The 23771-nt window shown below is 37.6% G+C and overlaps 1 protein-coding gene across 4 annotated transcripts in view; it reads left to right on the forward strand.

Annotated features, from left to right (window-relative positions):
- The first annotated feature begins 210 nt into the window (after positions 1–210).
- Positions 211–23771, forward strand: part of erbin (erbb2 interacting protein) — an 81452-nt gene continuing 57891 nt past the window's right edge. For 2 of the 4 annotated variants that reach the window (XM_023338764.1, XM_023338766.1), the window contains exon 1: positions 214–1334. The gene's annotated coding sequence lies outside the window, so the exon portion shown is untranslated. Of the gene's footprint in view, positions 1335–10436; positions 10506–23771 lie in introns of all 4 variants that reach the window. The other 2 variants (XM_023338765.1, XM_023338767.1) reach the window with 2 other exon arrangements.

The following is a 23771-nucleotide window of genomic DNA, read 5'->3' on the forward strand; positions in this document are numbered from 1 at the left end:
ATACATTGGAAACCATTTCAATTTGAAAATGTGTTCTTTGATATAAAAAAAATAAAAATGTGCTTCAGTATAAGAAATATGACTGAAAGACAAACTTGGTTAGATGTTAAAGATCAAGACTGATGATGCAGTTTAGTGTGTTTCAGAGGTTCAAATTTATTTTTATTTTTTCAAAATGGGGCAGTACATTTTAATGAACATTTACATGTAAATGCTTGACATTATAGCCTAGAGGCTAATTTCCGTATCTTGTCCCACTGGCAGGTTGACACTAAATCACATATAAATACAAGGATAAAAACCACAAAATAACTTTATGGAACAAGAAGTGCATAAAACATCCTTAAACACTACATGTTTACATATAACCAATGATGACAGCATTAGGAATCTGTTTAGAGAACTGCAGTAAGTTCATGTTTATTAAAGACGATATATGGGATTTCCAGCAGGGGGCCCCAACACACTACCTGTGTTCGAAGTCTCGCCACATAATGGTGCAAACACCTTTTGTACATTTGGGAAACTGGATTTAAAACATCATTCACTGCGGGATGCGCACACACTTGCTGTATTTAGTCAGCGTGGGTCCGTATTGAGAAAGGAAGGATACGTTCGGGCGGAACACGGGGATCATCACACACACACACACAAACTCTGGGTGAGACAGTGAAAGCATCGTCGAGGCGGCTTTGGGTGAAGCTGGAAAAGCGACTTCTGGCGGACAGCCGTCTCCTACACGTAAAGGTCGCGGAGACGAAACTCACCTCATCATCTGGATTCCTACCAGCCTCCATGTAGCTCCATGCGACTGCCTTACAGCCGCGACTATGGCCAATGATTAAACACAAGGAAACTATGAGCGAAAACATCTGGGTGCGGCACGCTTTAGAGGAAAACGTTTCGCTCAGCCCGGAGGTCGTATGCATTTTTTTTTTTTTTTTACCTTTTGTATTTCCTTACTGATTGTCGTGGACATCTTGGATTTTTTTTTTGATGTTCCGCGTCTTTAATTCGCTCGAGTCGCGGGAGGTTTCGCCGCGGTCGTCGTCTTTAACCCGCCTGAGAGTCATTGGGGGAGGAAAACGCTTAAAAGTGCGAAAACAGCTGAAGAACTTGAGCACGGCTGAGTAAGAAGAAATGTGCGCAGTGGGCCAGCTTCAAGTTGCTCTTTAAGTGGGCACCACTAGCTAGCTGCTAACCCGAGGCAAACTCGCAACGGAAAACCGCCCAGCTCGCCGCTACTTACCTCTCGAAAACATTTCCCGGATATTGGCACCTTTTCCCTCAACACGGACACCGATAAATGACGGGAAGGCTCGACGTGAATTGAGGTAAGTGTCTTTGTTTGCGCAAGTTACGGGGCCCCATGCTAACATTATCGCTAGCTTCACTGTAGCGGTGCCATTCTGATACTGTCCGACTTCAGTCTTCTGTATTAATTCACCCTAATTTTACCCTAATCTGTTTTACAATATATTGATATTGTCGGTATGCACTTTTTAAATGAACGTGAGCATACTTCTGGTGGTCTGTATTGTTAATTCTCGCTACAATTTAATATCAACATCAGCATGGCTGCTCCCTAGAGGTCCTGAAGTTTCACTGCTGTCACTAATGTCTTTCAATTTAAAGACTAATGTCAATTTGTGTCTGTATTATATATACAGACACAATACTTGTGTCTGTATTTAAATCAGACAAGAAAAAGTGAAGTAAAACTCACAAAGTGGTGGCTGTGTTATTTTATTGTTATTATTAACAGTTATATCTTTTGAGGGGCCTTTCTAGCTCTGATGTAAACAAAGTTATCAGCTGCCTCTTGCCATCGTTTCTACCTATAATCTGAACTGATGGCCATCTTCAAAGCCGACCACATTTATTTGCTCTCAGAAAAGGATTTGTAAAAGACCTTAAAAGGCATTTGTTTATTGCAGTAGCAAAATCTCGGCGATTTATTTATTTTTTGTACACAAGTTTTATCTTATATTATACAGTGATGGCTCGTTTTCTTATTTAAAAGTGGTTGATATCCCACACCCTAGCAGTGTCTGAGAGAGAGAAGCAGACCCACAGCATGACGGATCCACCACCATCCTGAACAAGTGGACCTGGTGTAGTGTGTGGAAGTATTAAGATAAGTTATTGCCTCTATGTGTGGGGCCCCACGCTAACATTTTTGCACACTTGGGTCAGTGATTACTGCATTTTGATCTGTTGAGAACCAAAAATGAAAGTGGATGCAGTGTTGCACGTCAGAACAAAGTATTTCCCATCCAATGGCACTAAATTTGCTGCTCATGATGCTCAGTGAGGGCCTATAGTGGTGTAGATGTATGCTACGTTTTAAAAAAAAAATTGAATCGGGTGAAAACTGGGGAACCAAGACTCCAAAAATTCCCAATTTAAAAAAAAAACCCAAATACTTTGGTATTTCCATGAAAATGGATTCGATCCCATGGCGTAAGCGGCCATTTGGGAGCACATGTATATTTACAACGTAGCCTGTTTCTGTAGCTATTCTGCCATTCCTCTTTAAATATATGAAGCTATCATCCCCTCTAACAGTCATTAAACTAATAGCTGTAGCAGCAGCTTTGTCATTTGTTTACACAGATTGGGATCAGCGCAGCTATACGGCCCGTCTATAGGCGTTTTTATTCTCACTGCAAGGTACTGAGCTGAACCTCTTGGTCCGGTTTTATAGGTCTGTGTTTTCCCCCTGTCAAGTGAGAGCAATTAACCTCTAGATCGGAGCTAGACCGGCTGTGTTGTGAATCACCCACGTTGCTGTTCTGTCTGCGGGGATATTTCATTTATCAAAACGCACGAGAGCTGACTGTGCTGACAGACAAAAGTGGTGGTTGTCAAAGGGGAGAGTGTTGTGTGACAAGATAGCAACGCTGTCTGCATTTAAATCAGGGGATTGTCTCAGGAAAAAAAACAAAAACAGATCTGGCTGCCTTCAGACCCATGCTCCTAATTTGACGGCTGTGTTGTCATGTTGTAAACAGATGCTGTATCTTATGAGGCTTCAGAGGCCTTTCCAGCTCGAATGTAAACAGAGCTATCAGCTTCTCCTCGTCGTTGTTTCTGCCTGTAATCTAACAACGGGTAGGAATCAACCTCTGGTACAAATGGCTTGTGCCAAAGAAAGCGTGCAAAATTTAAACCTGGAGCTTTTTGTTCATCACCTTTTTTTAATTGTTTTTTTTTTTAGGAGTTTCTAAGAACTTCTAATTAGTATTTTATGACATTTTGAATGTGACACAAATGACATGGAAGCCTTTTTTCATGTGTTGAAAAAAAAAAAAAAAAATTAAATCTGTGGCAAAGTCTCCATAACAGCCATAATACACCATGTACATGGTTTTTGTTTGGTGGTTTGAAAAAAAATGCAGGGACTTTAATAAGTGCTGAACAATTAATCACGTGAGCAATTAAAATGAGATATGCAACTTCCATTTTGATTTAACATTTTACATCATAATCCATTTTATTCAGAGTTTCAGTTGTGTGTGTGCTTTTATTATTTCTATTTTTATTTATTATTGTTGTGTTTTTATTTTGGATATTTAAAATGTCTTCCAGTTCTAGTGTTAAGCATTCTTTACTAAATAAAAGTTTGGTAGTCTTTGAGAGGGCAAACCTGCATTGTTGGGCTATTATTGATACGTTACTTGAAATGGTCTCAAAAAGAACAATATTATCGTTTATCGCAATAATCAGTGGATCTGTTTATCGTCCAGCAAAATTTATTGTGACAGGCCTAACAAATTCTGTGGAAGTTTTTATTTATTTATCTATTTATTTGTTTTTGTCCTTCCAGTAAAAAGAATCATGAAGTCGTTGAGGTGAAACAGATTTGATTTTAAATAAAAACCCGGTGAACTCTGAAAGTAGACTGAAAATGGGTCATTATTGGCTCCTTCAGAAGTGTAATCATTCAACACAAATAGCCGAATCGGGGAGAGAGTTTGTCCAAAGATCCATCTCTGTAAGCTTCCCCCGAAAGAAATGTTCGACTAAGTGTAGTCCAATTGCCAAAATGAGGTTGTGCAAAGTATTAACAGTAGGATTCGTCAAACATTGTGTTATTTCCTAACATGCAGCATTACCGGTCACATATTTTCGGTGCGAGATAATGGTGCTGCTCTAAAAGATACATTATTTTTTTTAATTTATTTTTGTTAGCCAAAATATGCCTTCCACTTATCTCATGCAGATTATACAGCAGATATTCATAGTTGATGTTAATCTACCGCTTTCACCAGATTCAACTTTTCACTCACTTTTTAACCCATCAGATGATATATAATAATAAAAAAAATGTTCATATCTTGTAACAAGCATTCACTTGGACTTATATTAAGCTCCTGTGATCGTTTACTGCATCTTAAAGGAGGCAAACATCTGCCCAGGCTACATTTAATCTCGTTTTCATGTCTTGCCTCGTTATTTCTCCCGAGATGGCCTTTCCATTCTTCAAAGATGGAGATTTAAAAGCCTGGACTAATAATGTCAGCTACGTTTGAGCGCTTTTAGGTTTAAAGGCTCTTCCTAACTCTTCCCTGCTTCTACTTGGCGGTTCTATTGTTTTAAAAGCCTGCTGAATGGCAGCTTTACTGCCAATAAAGCTGATCCCGAATCTGTAAAGCAGTAGGAAATCGGAGCCCGGTTCGGATTTCTGGACTTCGTCTTGCTGTTCGGTGTTGGTTTTGAGCCGGTCACATTGTGTTTTCTGTTTTTCTTTGCCATCGCCGCGGCTCTGGATGTTTGTAAAGGGACATTTTATCCCAAAGAGGGAAGTTCTTTTACTTCTTCTTAAAGATGCCCACCTGTGGGTGACTGCTTGAGTTCTCATTTCCTCTCCAGCAAGTCAATTTCACATGTAAACGAAATGAGAAATGAGCTTTTCCCTAAAAAAAAAAGTGACTAAATTCACACTTGACTTTGTTGATTTTTGGCTGGTGATTGAATGTTGTGGCGGGCTGACACACACACAAAAAAATTATACCTGAAGTTTAAAAAAACCTTCATGCTTTTTTGCTGTTATGGTGAAATTGACATGAAGTTTGCTTTCACTCTTGATCTGTTATAAAGAAACATGCATTTCATTTGATACATGCGGTGATTTGCAAAAGTATTTCTAACCCTTTAAAATGTTCAGAATTTGTCACCTTACAGCCACAAACTTTAATGTATGAAGTTTTAGGGTATGGACCAACATATAATACATGTGAAGTACGTTTAATTTTTTTATTTTTATAAATTCAAATCAAAAATATTTTATTTATTCCAGAGGGGAAATTATTATGTTGTCCAAACCCATATCATTAAAGGTGCTGTGGGTAGGAACCATCTCCAGTAGCAGTCAGTCTCGCAACATATTTGAAGAGGATTCCTGCTATATGAGTTTCTAACAGTCTCATGTAGCAACATGAGACTCTTGCTATATGTGTCATGATTGCTAACAAATTTGACATTGGGGCAGCGGAGAGGATATTCCTCTCTAAAATATTCCGGATGACACCATCAGTTCTTGCCTACCGCTGCTAATCCACCTCCTTTGCTTTTACCGCGCCTCTTTAATTTTCTGTACGGCTGTTTGGTCAGAAATTCACTCAGAGTTGGGGATAAGTGCTTTTTTCAACTAACTTTAGATGATAGTTCAGCTATCATCTATACCAGTGGTCCCCAACCTTTGTAGTACCGCGGACTGGTGAAGTCTTTGCAAATTTGCTGCGGACTGGGGGGGAAGGGGGTACGCGTGCGCCTCGGGAGGACTGAAAACGATGGCGATGCTGCTCCTTTCTAACTCATTCTGCTGCTTGTGGGCTCAATGTTGGCGCACAAGACGTAACCGACAGAATCCGGTTAAAGGATTTTCAAAATAAAAGATCCTCCAGACTCAATACATAAAACGGAAATATTTAGTTATTTCTTGCCTGGTACCAATTGGTCCACGGACCAGTACCGGTTCGCGGCCCGGGTGTTGGGGACCACTGATCTAAACAATACCTTAAAGATGTAAACTGAAACCCTTTTTCACAAGCACTCTACATCAAAGTTGTTGCCACAATGCTTAAATGAAGAAAAACCTTTTTCCCAGCCATGTGCTTATGTTTTCACAGCAGATGTAGAGGAATTCCTTCCAGTTTCTCACATTTGTTCTCATTTAACTACAGCAGCGATAAGAAAAAGCTATTTCTGTCACTTCCTGTTTTTAATTCACTGACTTTTGCATGGATTATTTTCTGTATTTAACTTTAAACATATCCTGGTTGTAAGTGTTTTTTATTTTTATTTTTCTTCTCAACTTATCTTGACCTTTGGCCCTGACTCGAATCTCTGCAACCCGGTGACGACCATTTCCGATCTTTCATTCAAACCGGCGTGACCGGTTCGGCTAAGAGAAAACAGGAATGGCATCCGCATATTTTGTGTCCTCCTGTGGAGCTAATTGTTCCCAAGGATTTGTCGCCGATTACTTCGGATTAGGCGCCAAATGTTGGTGCGCCGGTTGCATACCAAGGATTAAGACGAATTGGTACAGTAACTGAAGCCTGTTGGAGCCACTGCTTTCGCAACAACCGTTTCCAATTGAAGCTAATTTTCAACCGGACTGACCTAAATTATGATACATAGTGTTTTCTTGTCCTGTTTTGCTCCTGTTGTAAATAAATCCCATCAAGAAATATTTATAATCCTCGTTAATTGTGCCACATAAACATCAGAGAGCGTCAGCTGATGTGACGCCTGAAGGATTTGTGATTTATGTTATGAAAAAAGTTCAAATTAAAACACGCATTGATGCTTATGTGTAAATGCTGTTAAATGTGAAGGATATTTGGTCCATAACACTCTCAGTGAGAATGCGACTCGACTCGTAATCAGTGTAAATATGTAGATTTACATACATCTGATATATTGGGCTGAAACATCTGTGCATTCAGCCTCCATCCCCCCAATGATTACTCTGTGCATGTGACCCACTTAGCAGAGCATCTGTCTGCACCTCGTCGAGTCTCATCAGCAGCCCTGTTGATAAAAAAAAAATAAACAAACCAAAAAAAAAATAAACAAGCCGTGCTTCTGTCATGCTAGGTGTTTAACGTTTAAAACAACCTACAAAAGACATATTTCCGACTGACAACGCACTAGACATACGGGTGGAAATATGGTCTCGATCCGTCTGCGGAATGATGTGACATTTTTAGAGGAACTTGCGTTTCTCACTTGCGTAATGGAAGGATTTTGAAAGGGTTTGTGTTCACCACATGGGGGGAAGAGAGGTTCTTGGAAGTAAACGTAGCGAGAAGAAATCTGTTGTAATATCCACTGGACCTTCTTGTCGGAATATTTTCACACAGTAAATATGCGTGGTGTTGTTTACGGGCTGCTTTCATATAATTAGGAGTTTCTAGTCAAATATTGCATTTATGTAATGTTGGATTTGCTGTTTATGGTGCTGTAAATCAAATCGATGATGGCAGATTACTTTGTCAGTATGGTCAGATAAAACAATTGCATTTATCACTTTATACAAAAAGACAGCTCTGCAACTAATTATTATTTTGTTATTTGCTTAATCTATCAATTATTCTAACAATCTGATTTTAAAAACAATACTCACATTCTACAGATTTTTCGCTTAACTGGTTAAGCTTTTTTGTACAGTATTAGAAATACATTAAAAGATGCATGTAAACAAATCGGTTCCTTAAAAAAATTGTTTTGCCCAAAATGCAATCTGTAACATTCCTTTAGTAAATTTTTGGCGAAAACATATTGCAGACAAAGATGTTTTATCTTAATTGCAAAATGTACAGTTTTGGTTTAATTTATGCTCTGAATAAGTTTTTTTCTTTCCCCTCCACACACTTTGATTCTCCAGTTAACAATCTATTACCGAATTAGCTGACGATTTCAATAATCGGTTAATCACAATTAACCTGATTAATTGTTTCGTTCCCACAGAAATGCAATTCAAACTGTTTGCTGGAGTTGTTGCGTTACCACAGGTCAGGTTTTGTACTTTGTCTCATCAAGCACAGACGGTTTTCTCAGAATGACTGCAGGCCCAAGTAAAACATTATTGCTGCTCGTAGTGCAAACATTAGTCACTGTATCTTGTTTGTAATAAAAACTCACCGCTCGCTTGTCAATAGCAGGTTTTATGGTGCTGCTAATTGCAAAGTTTTATACGGTGTTGCTCATTTATAGCAGACTGTCTGAATTTACACGCATATTTTAATTTTGTGATATCAGCTTGCAGCTTTATCAAAAGAAATCAATCATCCAAATCCATCCACCGATACCAGTTGTTAATATTTTGTGTGATTTTTTTGTCGGGTGCAACCGTTATCGGCTTATGCGGGTATTTGGTGACAAGTTTTTAACAATCGCATGCATGACTCTGATTTTTTTTTTCGATTATTATTTTTGCCTTTTGAATAACATTCACAGTGACAGAGAGTATCGGCTGTTGCAGCTTCTTGCCTTTCAATTGTTGCTCTGGACCCTGATCTCCTCAAAGATCCTTATCTTGGGAGCTGAAACTCCCACTCATTAAACTTTACGAGGCTCAAAGTTAGTTGGCAATTCAAATGAATTGTCTGTAAACGATTAACTGAATCTTTAGTAAAATATATTAAAAACACGATTGTCAACAGACCACATCATAATAGGAGTAAACATTTTGCTGGTTGCCTAGCAAGAGAAGCTGTAGCTTTTGAAACATTATTGCTGAGGAAAAAAAGTGATATCATGAATTTAAAAAAAAAAATAGTACTAAGTTGATTATTTGTGCTTGAAAGTGAAATAGAAATACCGATTGGGCAATTGAAAGCTTATATAAATATTAGCATTTCTGTGCTAAGTGACTCATCTCTACACAAAGTAAATTTCTCCCCGTTTGCCGTGCTTCCGCTCCGGTCTTTCAGGTGATTTCCTTCTCCCAGCCACTTTCAGTTTCATGGACTGCAGTGGTGCTGAATCAAAGGGAATAAAAGAGGAGAAAGAAAATCCAGAGCCATTACACCCACCCCCCCCCACCCCCATCTCTCCTGTCTGCCCCCTTCAGCTTGAAATGGGAGCTTCTCTCTCTCTATTCCTCCGTGTGTGATGGATGGAAGTTTTCTTTGTCGAGACTCGGTATCCCAAATAGATGTGATGAGGATAAAGGCACCCCAGAGGAAGTGGGGCAGAAACTAATGAGTGTCGGTGCAGTCCAGTGTGTTTGGAGCCGATCGGGAGCCTCTATGAATAAGTCAAAAGTGTTTCCTCCTTCGTGCCATTCTCTCTCTTTCTGCTGCCGCTTCGTCCATCCCCTCCCTCCCTTCTGTTGTGCAGCTCTGTTGTGTTCCTCGAGGACAGAGCTGATCTCGTCTTTTTAGCTAGCTCTGGTTTTTTTAGGGCTGCAACTATTGATTATTTTAGTAATCGATTAACCCCTCAATTGTGACGATTGATTGGATTAAAAAAAGGGCATGTTCTACTGATTTTTCATTTAACTGTTTAAACCGTTTTTTATAACATTATTAGAAATGCACTAGGATATGCTAATAAAAAATAAACCAATTCACCTTTTCAATAGGGAAATAAACATTTTATGGCCTAAAATTAAACACCATAGCATTCCTTTAGTAAATCTGAACCAGGTGAAGCTAAAACGATACAACTTGAGGAGTTTTGGCTAAAACATACTTGGATACAACGGTGCTTTTATCTTAAATGCAAAATGTCTATATTTACTGCTCTGAATAAGTTTTCTTCACCAAATGGCCTTTTTTTTAGTGTGCATACTCCAGTTAAAGGATAACAGATTGTTTCAATAATTGATTAATTGTTTCTGGTCAACAATTTTTGTAAGATCGTTGTTGTTTTTTTTAGGTTGATTCTGAAAGTGCACATACAATGCTGTTGTGAATTTATTATTTTATTTAATCAGATAAAGTCAGATTGAGATCAAGACCTCTTTTACAAGCGTGAATAACACGCCTCCATAAGTACTCCAAATACAAAAGACAAATTACAAACAGAAAATCTGAAGTATTTTGACTTGAGAAGTAAGATCTTTTCAAGTTTCTAAAATTTCCTGGGTTTTTTGTTTTAAGAGTTCTATCTTCATCTCAAAGCTCTCAAACCAGACATGGCAACTTTTAACAGACTGAACCAGGTTGGATATTGCAACCCCATTAGCTTTTAGAACAGATAAGTAATAAAAGGGACAACCTGTGAATAACAAGTTATTTTCTAAAGCGTCAATTTTCACACATGCTATAGCAAGTAGGTTAAAGTTTGCAGCTTGTAAGTTTCAAAGCAGTTCTATGATTTCTGCTTTTATATTGACATTAATGGTGCAAATTAATTTATTGGAGTTAGCATTTTTAAATGTTGTCTTTGTGATGTTTGCTTAATCTTTTTTTTATCAGGTAATCAACCTGTTGGATCTGTCAAAGGGCAACCACTGGGATCCAGGTCCTTGAGTCATAAATGACAAGGTACGAAAGGCAGACCAGTCATTTCATTAGTGTTGTTATCACAGCTGTGATCATACTTGATAGTAGTATAGTTAATTTATTGTCAATTCTGACCTGGTTTCTCTTTTAGCAATCATGTTGCTCAGTTAAACATTACTAGACAAGAAACAAGAACACCCTATTCAAGAAAACAGACAAGCTACGGTGGCCTCTTGTAAAAATGAGAAAATAATCTTAAGTGTGTCATAAGATCAGAAAATATTACAGTGCCTCCAAAACATCTTTGCATGGTATTTAACATTTCATACAGTTTAAGTCGGAGGAGGTTTTTCTGTGGTTTCCTTTCAAAGGCAAGGTGTGAACTTAAGACAGGGTGTCCGCACACACAGTCTTAAATTTGTGTGACTTAAAATAAATGCCTTAAAAGGTCTTAAATTCATTTTAAAAAGTAAGTTAGCTTTAAGAAGGTCAATCACAGGCCTTAAAATTTGTCATGCAGTTTTTTTGGTTTTCTTGTGGGAATTTTCTGTCAGCCAAAAATTTTAACTTGCACCCAAACATCTTTATTACGTTCTGTGACTCTAGGCATTTGACCGGTAACTACCGGTAACTAGCTGCAAATATATTCTTGCTAGCGAGCTAGCTAGCTTTTTTTTTTTGCTTTTATTATGGGCACAAATCCGAGTTCACAGTTTTTGCTATGCTTGTTTGTAAATGCAGCCATTTACCCTAACTATGCCCCATATTTATAGTTTTTTTGGAGGGTCTTAAATTTCATTCAGGTTGGCATTAAAAATGTCTTAAAGGTCTTAAATTTGATTTGCTGATACCTGCAGATACCCTGTTCAGAGTAGCTCTTGAACATAAAGGAGGGCAACAACAACAACATTTGTATTTTCTACAGTAGGACTCCATGCGAGAGGCTTAATCTAGTCCTTTGCAGTTTTATTACAGACCACAGTGAAATGGCAATCATGATACATTTTCAAACAGTTGTGCCGCCCTATTTGATCCAAGCGTAACGTTTGAATAAAACTGGGTATTAAGTGGTTCTTAACATGGTGTAGTTGGGCAAATTTGCTTTACAACCTTGTTTCATCAAAGTCAATCAAATCCCACAAGCTAAACCACTGATAACTCATCTGAGTCTAAACAGCTCGTATTGTATGCATTGCTAATGAATACATGCTCTAGTTTATGCCAAACTGAGCTCTGTGGTGGTTAGCCACTGTGCCATAAAGGTTTTTTTTTTTTTTTGTACTTTAGCCACTCTGTGCTTGTAAATTACTTTAGAAAACAGGGCCCAATAAATCATTGGTAATGTAATAAAGACACACAGGGAAGCACGTTCTTTTGCTGTGTCACAGCAGTCCAATGTCGTGATGAATCTTTGAACCCACCCCATGGTGACTGTGTACACCCTGAAGTGGACACTGAAGAAGGGATGATCCATGTCAAGCTGAATGATCATAAAATCATGTCACTTTATTATCCTGTTGACAACACGTCATTATTTTTGTCGAGCAGGTGTGGTGTGAGATTTTGTGGTTGATTTGCAGTTTTTGTGAAAGTTAAACTTGGTGATTTCCAAGTGTTTCTGAATAATGAACATTTACTTATTTTCTCTGCTGTCAGGATAAGGTTTTAGCGCAACAGACTTCAAAAATCTTTGCTGGTAGAAAAAAAAAGGGGCCAGCTTTAAGAGCGTTTCTCTTTCTGGTTAATAGAATATACAAATACAGTAAAATCCTCTATATTGTGGGATAGAGGCATTTAATTAGGCAAAACCAAACAAAAATAACTTCTTTCCTTCTTTACAAGACATGGAATGTTTTTCTACTTTTATTTTGGCTCAACCCAACAATAAAAGTGTGAAATATCACCTTATTTTTTCCTGTAGGAAAAAAAGATGAATAACAGCTCATTTTAGGAAAAAGCTCAGATTTACTGTTGCAGAATAGATTGTTAAAATCAGTTATTTATTTCATTTGTTTGTTTTGATCAGTGGTGGTGTCAAGGAGAGCCCAACAGTGTGTGCGCATGAGAGAAAGAGCAGTCTGTGTTACACCGCTCTACAGTTAAATTTGACTTTTTTTCAAAACGAAGGCATGATTACAGAGCTATGTTGAACTTTAGCATCTTTTGGGGGGCAATTGGAGCATTTATAATAGCTACACTAGTCTGTGTGTACTCCATGATGAGTCTAAAACGACATGACACTGCCTTTGCCGTGATACTTTCCTTCTTGTCGTTTGCTGAAGTCTCACTCACCGCTTTAAAAGTATCAGCCTGAAGGAGCAGTGGATATTCTTCGATTTAAAAAAAATTATTAAAAATTCAAACAGTTTTTTGTTTCCTCTAACTTAATTGACTCTTGAAACATTCAACTTTCTGCAGAGGCTTTTTCCAGCAGTAACAGCTTCCACACTGAAGAGTGGTGCTTTTGGAGTAAAGTAATATTTTGCTTAGGTATAGGAAGCGTAGCCTGATTTAAAAAAAAAATATTTTGAATTATTTTTTGAATGCATTGTATTTCAGCTTAGGACCGGTTTTGACCAATCACGGAAGGTTGAAAGTAAAAGCAGCAGGAGGCATATTACTACTTTACATAGTCATGTGCCTTTGTTGACGGAGACAGGTTTGTGTGTTGAAAGCTGAGGCATTTCCGTTTCTTTGGTGCAGCTTTTACTTGTTTGATGACTTCTCCTGTAATTCCTTTGCTCTTTGTCCTTCTGCCGCTGCGAAAGGCTTTCTCAGTAAATTAAACCGGGATCCTCATTTCACTAATACAGGTGCCAAATTACATGGGACAGAAAATGAATGATTCATAGCTCTCTTCTCATGACGGATCTCCTGCTCTGTAAATCCTGGTGGTTAAACTACTGCTTCAGAGAAGAAATCCCATCCATCCTGTGAATTGTCATGACGACAATGGTGACTTGTGGTGACTTGTTTTTTTAATGGCGGCTTCAGCTTCAGGGGCAAATTTCCTGCATACAAAAATTTCTAAGTAGTAACTGCCTCTGGCATCCTTGCTGATGATGCATGATTAAGATAAACCTTTCTTTGGAATATGATGGGGAAGTTTCAGTGATTTCAGTTCTGCCATCTTGTTTAGCAGCATTTTGGATTTGTCAGAATATTCCTAATACAGATCTGTTTAACTACCGTACATGTGATGCACAAGTTGATGAAACTAATACAATCTAATAGTACTTTGGCTGATGTTTCTGGCTGAAAAAGGATATTTATCATGAATATTTCAGTTAAAATGTATATTTTAATGGAATCTTTTAATAGTACAGTACAATTAAAATACAATAAACACAATTTTTGAGGCTGATGTGTTTGCAGGCTGTTTGAAACCGTGTTTAATGATCAGATCCGATGATGAGGCAATTAGGAGAAATCTTTTTCTTTTCAGCCTTCCTCAGGATGGAAGCAGGGAAATTGCTGCAATGTTTGCATGGATGCATAGCTCTGACCTGAATATGTCTGACCTGGTTATTGAATCTTGGCAAATCGTATCGCTCTCCCTCAGTCTGTTTCACCCTCATAGAAGAAGAACAAACAAGCAACTATGTCAGATTGCTGGTCCAGTTCTTCATTTATGGCTCTTTTAAACATGTTCACTGAGAGATTTTTTAAGGAGGTTTTTTTCATATATATTTATATGTTGCTATTGTCTTTATCTAGTGTACCATTGTTTTGCTGCTTCTTCCTTTCCTGGGCAGCTATGGGGCTGACCTAGATCGTTAGATCTATCTTCAGGGCTTTATATTTTTATTGTTTTGCTTGAATGGGTTCAAAAGAGACAACCTTCTTTGTTAGCACTGGAATTCAACATTTTGTGGAGTTATGCACTCGCCCCGTAACTCTGCTATGGTTTATTAGAAACCCCTGTGAAGGAAATACTAAATGCATATTATAAATGGCTTTAAAATCAAGCAGGGTGAACACCAGTGCTTTATTACTCTACAGTATGTTTGTAATGGACTGTAAAACATTCTTGTATCACTTCTTTTAAACTCCAAAAGAAGTGATGAAGCTGGGTAGAAAATATTGTCATTTGGATGAGCCTTTCCCCTTTTTGTGGATATGCAATATGCTGATTTACATACATCATGTGTTTGCATTGAAAGTATTTGATAAATGACTATCAAGTTTTTTTGTTTTTTTACCAGTGTGTGGAATATCACATTTATTTTTTATTTTTGTTGTTTCATTCCATTTAAAACTGGCTCTACACACATCCTTAAGTCTTAAATTTATGTATCTAAAGTTAATGCCTTAAAATGACTTAAATTCATTTTAAAAAGCAAGTTGGCATTAAAAACGTTAATTACAAGTCTTAAATTTTTCTTGGCGGACAATTTAATTTAGTATATTCTGTTTCTCTTTCTTTTTCTTTTCTCACTGGACTTTTCTATCAGGCAAAAGTTTTTCACACTCTACTGCTAACTAGCTGCTAATATACCTTTGCTTGCTAGCTAGCCTCTTTGCATCTATCTTGGGTAAGTGAAACTTATTGCCAGTTGGCTGGATGAATTCTGTACATTTTTGTGGAGATGTAGGTTTTAAATTCCATTCATAATTATCTTAAAAAGGTTTTAAAAAAGCTGCAGGAAACTTGCATTTTATCTTACAATGATGTTTACATAGTTACATAGTACTCATGTGTTCCACATTAAAATAGAAACATGACAGACTTCCACAGAAGCCGCTGGCTGCTAAGGCGGTCCTTTAATTTGAACAAAATATTTTTTGAAAAACAAACTGAATTGACCAACAGATTTTTTTTTTAGCATGTTCATATCTAATTGTTGGACGGCGTCAGAAGTGTAAAAATAAAAATCAGAACAAATGCCACGAAGTCTTTCTTTGTTGTTGATGTTTTTCATTCTCTGTCTGGCCACAAACTTTGAGTCTCTGATGCTGTTGCCTCCCTGAGCAGTCAAAATCTAAATCTAACCTTTACCACACACTCACAGAGGTTATGCAACATCTTATTGAAGCAACCTGATGTGAAGTGGCTTCTTCAGTTTTTTTAATGCATAATTTCTTTGTGACAAACTGCGGCTGGTTTGAGCTTTCTGCATTTTTTGATGGGAAGAGTTGCACGACAAAACATATTGGATGAACTCGCTCTGCTATTTCAAAGTCAGTCAGTATAAATGGTGCAACATTATGCAAATATTTAGGCAAACTCTGTCAGCAGTCAGTGGACCTGTTCATCCTGTTGCAGCTCTCCCTGCGTCCTCAACTGTTTTTAAACCAAATGACTGAACTCCGACTTTCGCACATGGACTCCACTGTAAAAAGGTAAATGTGGTCAGATTGGTGGTCAAAAACAATGTTTTACTGATCCTAACTAGTTGTTAATCCTCCAGCTCTGCCTACGTCACTGTTCTTTTAAAGCGATTGGTACAATTCGAATTGTAAAATCGCTTGACGTCCTTCGCGTGATTGAGATTCAGCATCTGCGGTGAGCTCATCTCACAGGATATTGTCTTGTTGCACATTTCAGCAGCACTGGCGTCTGTCTTTATGTAGCCAGGAAGTGGCTTTCAGAATCTCAAGCAGGTAGTTCATGAGAGTCTGCGGTCTATCTAGAAGCTCGCATTATCCACCTGGTAGATACACGTCTTAGGAAGCTGTTTTCATGTGGTTGCTAATGGCAACCAGTTTGTTTTTCTTGTTGTCTAGCTTTACGGTTGAGTAAGCGTAAGACTTCTGCGTCTAGGGCCTGTGGCAGTGTACGGGTTCTGGCTGTGACTTTTGTATTAATGGGTTTATGGAAAATTAATAAAATTATGTTTATCATCATTTTATGTCAGCCCCGTGTTTGTTATGCTGTGTTGGTGTAAGCGTCACAGTTGTTTACATATTTCCCCCCACAGGCCAACATTTCAAGACGGGGTGAAATACAGGAGCAACGATTAGCTGCTCGCGCAAAAGGCCAGAGCATAAACATGATGATGACATATTGATGATCTCGATGTGTGGTAGTGAGAACGTAACCTTTGAAGGAGGGACTGCCTTATGCCAAGCTTCTATCTGTCTCTGGGGGACCCGAGGCATCTCCGTAACCTTCGAGTTGCGAAGGCTTGAACAAATTGGGTCAAAGTAGGTCTCCGTTCATTCTCCTAAGGCGTATCTGTGTCTTTAGATAACATGGGGAATTATTCATTAGAGTAATTATGACGGTCATCTCAAAGGGTATTAAATGAAGCTATCCCAGATTCCGAATATTTTCAGGCTTCCTTTGGAGAGTAGATATCAGAGAAAATATAACCTACACACAGAGCTACTTAATGGAAGTTGTAATGTATTCAGTATATGATCCTTTTCCAGTTAATGAGGATGTTATCACTTAGACAGCATTTTCTTTTGCTCCAGTTTGGGGGGTAGAGGGACGCTGGCCAGTCATCAGATCTTGAGTTGCTGGTCTGCAGCTACTTATCTTGATATGCGTGTCTGAGACTCTAAGCTCTCATTACCAACATCCTGTGACGTCAAGTTAACTGTGTCATTTATGATGCATCGTTATTGCATTTGTTGCGTCATGTTGGGATAAAGGTAGGAATGTCATCTTCCTGTTAATTCACTTAGAATTAACATGAAGGCTTAAAAATGGTCTCTCTTGTTTTGTCTTTTGATCTTTTTTTATTTAGAAACTAATCTTTATCAACACAATTTAGCTTTTTTTAATAAAAAACAAAAAATGTATTTAATGTCAACATAAAAGCTTGTTTCAGAAAACGGCAAATAAAAATATAATACATGACTGCATAAATATTGACCTAGTTAGCAACTGATTTTATTCAACAGAGGTCCAAATAGTTGGTGCTAGCACTCTCAGAATGAGTGTAATGGAGATCAAGGGCATGTGGGAAACTCCATGGTGGAGTGGAAGAAAGTTCTTTGGTCTGAGACCAAAATGGAGCTCTTTGGCCACCAGAAAAGATGCCATGTTTGGCAGGCACCAAACACTGCAGATCACCACAAACACCTCATCCCCACTATGAAACATGGTGGTGGCAACATCATGGAGCGGGGAAAATGGCAACGCCCAGATGTGCAAGTCTGGTTGACACCCAGGGTGGTGTTTTAGGTGTCAAGTCAGTACTTGCTAAATGCTGTTTTGAAGGGGTGAAATTTTATGCAATCACTTATTTTATACTACATATTTTGTAAATTTGTAGAAATCAGTTTTCACTTTGACAGTTTTTATTTATTTTTGTAATTTTGTCAAAAAAATCTACATTTTGTTGATCATTGTTGTTTTGTAAAAGCAATAAAAAGGTTAAACCCCCATTGGAGGTGAATAGTTTTTGTAGGCAGAGTAGTATAATTCTCTATGCACAGTCTGAGTGAGTAAATTATTATATTAATCGAATAATAATAATTAGTAATCAAATTAATCGAAAAAATAAATACAACTTTTCTGACGTATCAGCCTGCTTAAGCATTTAGCATGCTGAGGTGAGAGAATCTCCTTCACCAGTGCAGACGAAGAGTCTGAAGAGAGCATTGCAAGATTAGGTAACATCATTGTTACGGATCAAGCGATATGAAATTTGTTATCCTGCTGTAACAACTGATTATCGATATTTACTGATGTGATATTTATTTCTCTACACTTTTGACACTGCATAAAAACGACCACACATTCTGGTGACCAAGGTGATGAAGTTCAGAGGGTGGTGAGGACATTGTGACCATGGAACTAAAGAGAAGAGAGGAAAACTTGACTCAAGCATGTCTAAAGGTCTTTGGCAGTCTGGGTTAGCTGGAGTTCACATGACTTTTGTTTGATATGCAAAAAGGCACAGTAGTTCAGAGTTGTGTATTTCCGTATTTCTTTTTTTTTTTAAATTTGATCCTATAACTTCCTTTTAACCTAATTTCAAGCTAAACAAAACCTCACTTGAAAGACTAAGCTCGACATAAGTGAATCGAAATGGAAGCATTTAGCTGGGATCATAGATAGCGTGTGAAGACCCAACCTTCATAAATTCAGTTTTTAAATGTTACCTGGGTGTTATTGAAATGATAAAAAAAAATCTTCTCATTTAATTTCACAATGTGTTATCCTTTAATGAGTTGCTAAAGCATAACATCTTGACTTTATCCAAGCTGACTAACTGAATATTCAGCTTGCCTTTTACGTCACTATCCAATTCAGTAAGAAGGCTTTTCTGACTTCTATAAATGGGTTTTGTTGCGAAACAAATGTATTCCACTAAGTATAGTGACATCCATTGTTGCAACAAATAATTTCAGTGGGCGAAAATGTCCAGTCATTATGTAGATGATTCATTCAGAGCCGCTCTGCTCGGGAGTAGAAGATCAGGAAGATGCCATAAAAACAGTTCTTTGTCGCAGATCGGATTACTGACCCTCATTTCAGCACGTTCAAAGAAAACAATCATGGTTTTGTTTTTCTAGAGTCACGCAAGACCACTGAGACCAGCGGCTCAGTGGTGAGAATGAAAGCCAAGAGGGGAAGCAAAACTGGAACTTCAGGTCCTCTCTCCTGCTGCATTCTCTGTCTGTGATATTGCAGAGAGGCTCGTCTTTCTACCTGTTTCAGTTGCACTTCTAGCCATTGTTTCAGGAGGCTTTGTGTTCATGATGTTTGAAAGCAGGGCTTTAGAGAAAGGGTCTGTGGTTATTATCAGCAGTTAGACATGGGGTTAGGATCAGCGGTATTAGGAAATGAAAAAGAAAAAAGTACGAATCACTCTGTTACATTTAATTTAGCTATGTAAATAGAAGAACATTGCAAGCAGAAACTCAAAGTGCCTAACAAGGTTATGCACACAAATATGGTTAAAAATTTACTTTATTGCAATGAGTGTAAAGTGTAGCAACCTTCTTTCATTCAGATGCCTTTGTTCCATATTGCCAGAAAAAAACTAATTTCTGTAATTTTTCTAGTATTCAAAAATATTTCGATCCCAAAGGTAAATTAAATGTTTTTGTAACTAATATTAGTTTGAGATTCTTCAAGGTTGGACTATTATGTAAGTGTAATCCCCCTCACCCCCCAAATAAACTGTCCAATTAAAAACAAAATGTGTATAAGGTACCCTAAATTGCCATTTTTGTGTGGATAGGACACATTGACTTAAAATCCAGTAGAGCTTTGATCTAATTAGAAATGGATCCAATGTGTGTAGAAATAATATCCCTTCTCTGGCTCATACTGACACATTTCCTAGTTCCATCAAGTCAATTGCAAAATACACTAGATGTCTTCTGTTAGTAATGACTTTAAGACTATAGATTTTATTTCCTCAAAAAAAAAGTTTTTAGTAAAAACTCCCAGAAGATAATTGAACTCATCCTGCATTAAAACTCCTATTAGTCCCCTGCTCTCTTTTGAACACATATCAACCAATGGAATTTAATGAACAAAAACACAGTTAGGAAGAAGGTGAAATGGAGAGCATAATGGTAGACTGTGGTGTGTTTTGGTCTGTTCTGTGACTCGCATGCAAGTTGTTTAGGCAATGTCTTGCAACCTTCTCCGCTACCAAGACGCCACATGTCAATGATTCTCCATGGAGTGGGCGTTTGTGGCCGAGGCATGTGTGAAACGATGTCTCACGCTCTGCGAGCCCAGTTTGAGCTTGATGAAGTCTGGCATTGTCGTCCCATGTGAGCGGTTTTAAACTGCTAGCTCATGTGATTGTTGAGGGAATGGGAAGCGACTCGCAACATCTGTTTGGGTCAGACAATCGCTACCAGCGGAGACATGAGAAGATCCACTGTGCTTTCCTAATGAGAGGCTCTGATTATGTTTTCGGTAAATCATTGTTGAGTTTAGGAAAGATGGGTCTGTGGTCACTGTTTTACAGGTTTTTGTCATTTATCAGTTGAACCTGTTAGTGTGAGATGTGTGTTGTATTAATAAAACTGACACTGATATAGTAGGAAGACGTATAAAATGAAGACTCACGGACCTTAACAGGAAATCTCTGAACTTTTTAAGAAGGTGTTAGTATCGTTAATGACTCGACTTTTTAAGCAGCCTAATATTCTTCGCTTGTGAAAATGAAACTGTTTTGCTGTGGTATCAGTTTGCTTTTTAAAAAAAAAATTAGTTGATTTTTTTTTAGGTTTTTACTGCTTTGTGTTACTTGATGTATGTGTCTGTGTGTGTGTCTGAGAAAGGTAAAGAAAAGTCTTTCTTTCCTTACCTTAGCAGAACCAAATTAGATAAAAGTTGGTGGAATCTTTGTTTGGAGCTTCATGGTGGGAGGATGCTAAAAATGTCAAACTGGTTGAATATTAACCAGCGTTTTGTTTCGGTTTCTGTAGTTCATATTTTCTGTAAACTTTAAATGACATGACAGGACTTGGGTATTTTTGTATACATTGAACCAACATTGAGGAAATATGTGGAAATATTTAATTACAGGAAGTGAGAACTTCTTCTTTTAGTGTCTTCATGGTGATGGAGAGAGCACGGCTGGACTATATATTGATATTTTGGGGAAATGGGGGCAAATAAACATTTATTACATATGAGGCATGCAAATAATTTTTTTGTGATGACTGATATACATTTCTATAAAATCTTTACTCTTCTGCAAATAACTTTCTGGAAGCTTAAGTTTCCCTAATGCTCCTAAACGCATCATCGCTTCTCCCATCCAGGAAATTGAGCGCCCAGTCTGCTCCTGGTGAGCGGCAGTAGAATAACTTAAACACTCCTACAAGAAATTGAGTTTGCTTGTTTCTGCTAAACTTGCATGAGTTTTCTGCTATAGTTTATTATCTAAGTCTTAAAAAAGGGAAAAGATTAGTACAAAAAAAGTCTACGCAATACTGAAGCAGACGGTGACATCAAGGCATCAACCAGGGCATCTGGTACTTAAGGAACAGAGTAGATCTTTAGTTTCATAAAGAGGACCTCCAAGTCCGATGATGAAATCTGTCAGTGTTTATCTCGCCAGTGAAATGGTGAATTATTAGGCTGCTCTGTAACAGTCTATTCTGATCTCTGTTGCTTTAAATACTAATTAATTTCTTATCCATTTAAAACAGCAACCTGTCAACAATTCTTGTGCTCATGTAATGAAGTCCATGTAAAAGGCCGCTCTTCTAAACACCACTCACAGAAAGTTGATCTGTCTCTGAGCTCAACAGGAGATCCTTCCTCCCAGTAGCTGTCGGTATCTATGACAACCCTTTAAATAATGAGTTACAACATTTAGTTTTTCCTTTGGGATTAATCAAGGAATTTTGAACTGAATTGAATATGCCAGTTTACATATATTCTGTTTTCAGTGCCTCAGCTTTGGAAAAGGAAAGCACTTGATTTATTCAAAGAGTGGCACATGTTGAACTAGTTTTTTGGGTAAAAATCTGGTTGCAAACCACCAACAAGCGCTTTATCAGTTCTCAGTATTGCTAAATTATTGCATTATTTATCTCGGTAGTCAAAGTAAACATTGTATTTTGAAAACAAGTCCTCCTCTAATGATTTTTGGAAACCCCCAAAATCAAACAAAATCCTAAAAAACAACAACATTGGTTTCAAAATTTGAATGAATTCAGTTATTGTTTAGTTTGGTGTGATAACATTAGTACCTATTGTAATTCACGTAAAGAACTCTTTTAAGAGGTTGTTTAATTTTCAGAGCAGCATTTGTTTTTATGAGCCTCTGATCCATTTCCATTTTTATTCAACTCTGTTCTGTATATGAGGTTTTACAATCATGAACCCTTTGGTTATTTTGATACCACTGCAAATGGAAACCACATTAAGATGCTTCAAAGTTACCTTTACAGGTGCATAGTACCTCATTTTACTCTGAGGTCGAGTGGTAATAACATACTAATAATAGAGTTGGCAGCTAATTATTCAGAATTATTTTTAATTATTGGGTGAAGAATAAAGTATGTGTTGTAAAGCATCCAGTTCAAAAGGTGAGTCAAAGCTGCGTTATAGAATGAGACAGAAAGCTCGCTAGCTCTCTACCTATGTCAAGGAGGTGTTTTTTTCTTTTTTTCTTCTTTTTGCCTCTTCCATCTCAGGCGGCTCTAACCCTGTCCATCCCCTCACCCCCTGCTGTGCATTGTTTGGGTTGCCGTAATCTCTGATGTAAATTTGCAGCTGCGGCTAAGCAATCCTGTAACAGGCCGCTGCAATCTGGATGAAAAGCTGTTCTCGTAAAGCAGGAGCTAGCTCGTACTAATCACATTCTGCCATATCAACCAGAGGGGTTCCTATAAATAACACAAGCTGTTCGCCGCCGTCAAAAGCTGTGCTTGTTTCCGCTTAACCCCCTGACGCACTCGGTGACACTCTCGTAACTTCCCCGCCTCAGTCGGCTTTAATCGGCGATTCAAATTGGTAAAAATCTCCAGATCAGATGCAGATTTTATCCCAACATAATTGTGATCATAAGAATGCATGCATCAACTTTTTCTCTTAAATAATTGGTTAATTGTGGAGCATTTGTCTTACCAGTGTAGCACAGAGTATTGCATAGGAACATTTTTGTTGAATGTATTAGACAGAAAAAAAACTTGTATAAGAAACTTTGGAAACACAGGAAGTAGAAAAATGAATAAAATTCTAAAATATAAACCAACAAATGAAAATGGAGCAAATAATTGTGACAATGTTTAAGGCAACAATAATATTGATGATGAAATAAGTGAATTAGGAATAACTAACTAATAGATTAGAAAGCATCAAGTTGTAAAGAATTATAAATAAGTAATACCTTATACTTAAAGGGGCAGTATTATGTGAAATTAACTTTTGTTAGCTTAACATCATGTTATAATGTTGTTCCCTCATCAAAAACATACCGGGAGTGTTGCCTTGATTCTTTCATCCATGTTTGAAAAATCCTTTACTCTCATGTTTGATTTACTTAGCATTTTTATAACAGCTTAAGCACTTAATTGTGCTGTGAAATGGCACAAGTTCAACTAAAACCTAGACTGAATCAACAACCCGTTTTTATGAAAACTGTTTTCAAAGCTAAGGAGGTAGCTTTGAACCCCAAAGCTACCTCCAAGTTCCCCTATTCGTGGATTTTTTTCACCTACCATTTCTAAAATATTTTAAAGAAAATGCAGCTTGGGAAGCTGAAATACTTATCCACAATGCTCCGCGACACGCTGTTGGCTGGCATTTGCAAAACTGCCAATCTAGGAGCAATAAGTTCTTAAAAAAATGTAAATTCTCAAGTATATTAATATTATCCTTTCCACTGATGGCAAATAATTGTGACAATGATTAATTAAGGCAAGAATAAT

This window comes from Xiphophorus maculatus, chromosome 8 (assembly GCF_002775205.1).
Source record: "Xiphophorus maculatus strain JP 163 A chromosome 8, X_maculatus-5.0-male, whole genome shotgun sequence".
Classification (NCBI taxonomy): Eukaryota; Metazoa; Chordata; class Actinopteri; order Cyprinodontiformes; family Poeciliidae; genus Xiphophorus; species Xiphophorus maculatus.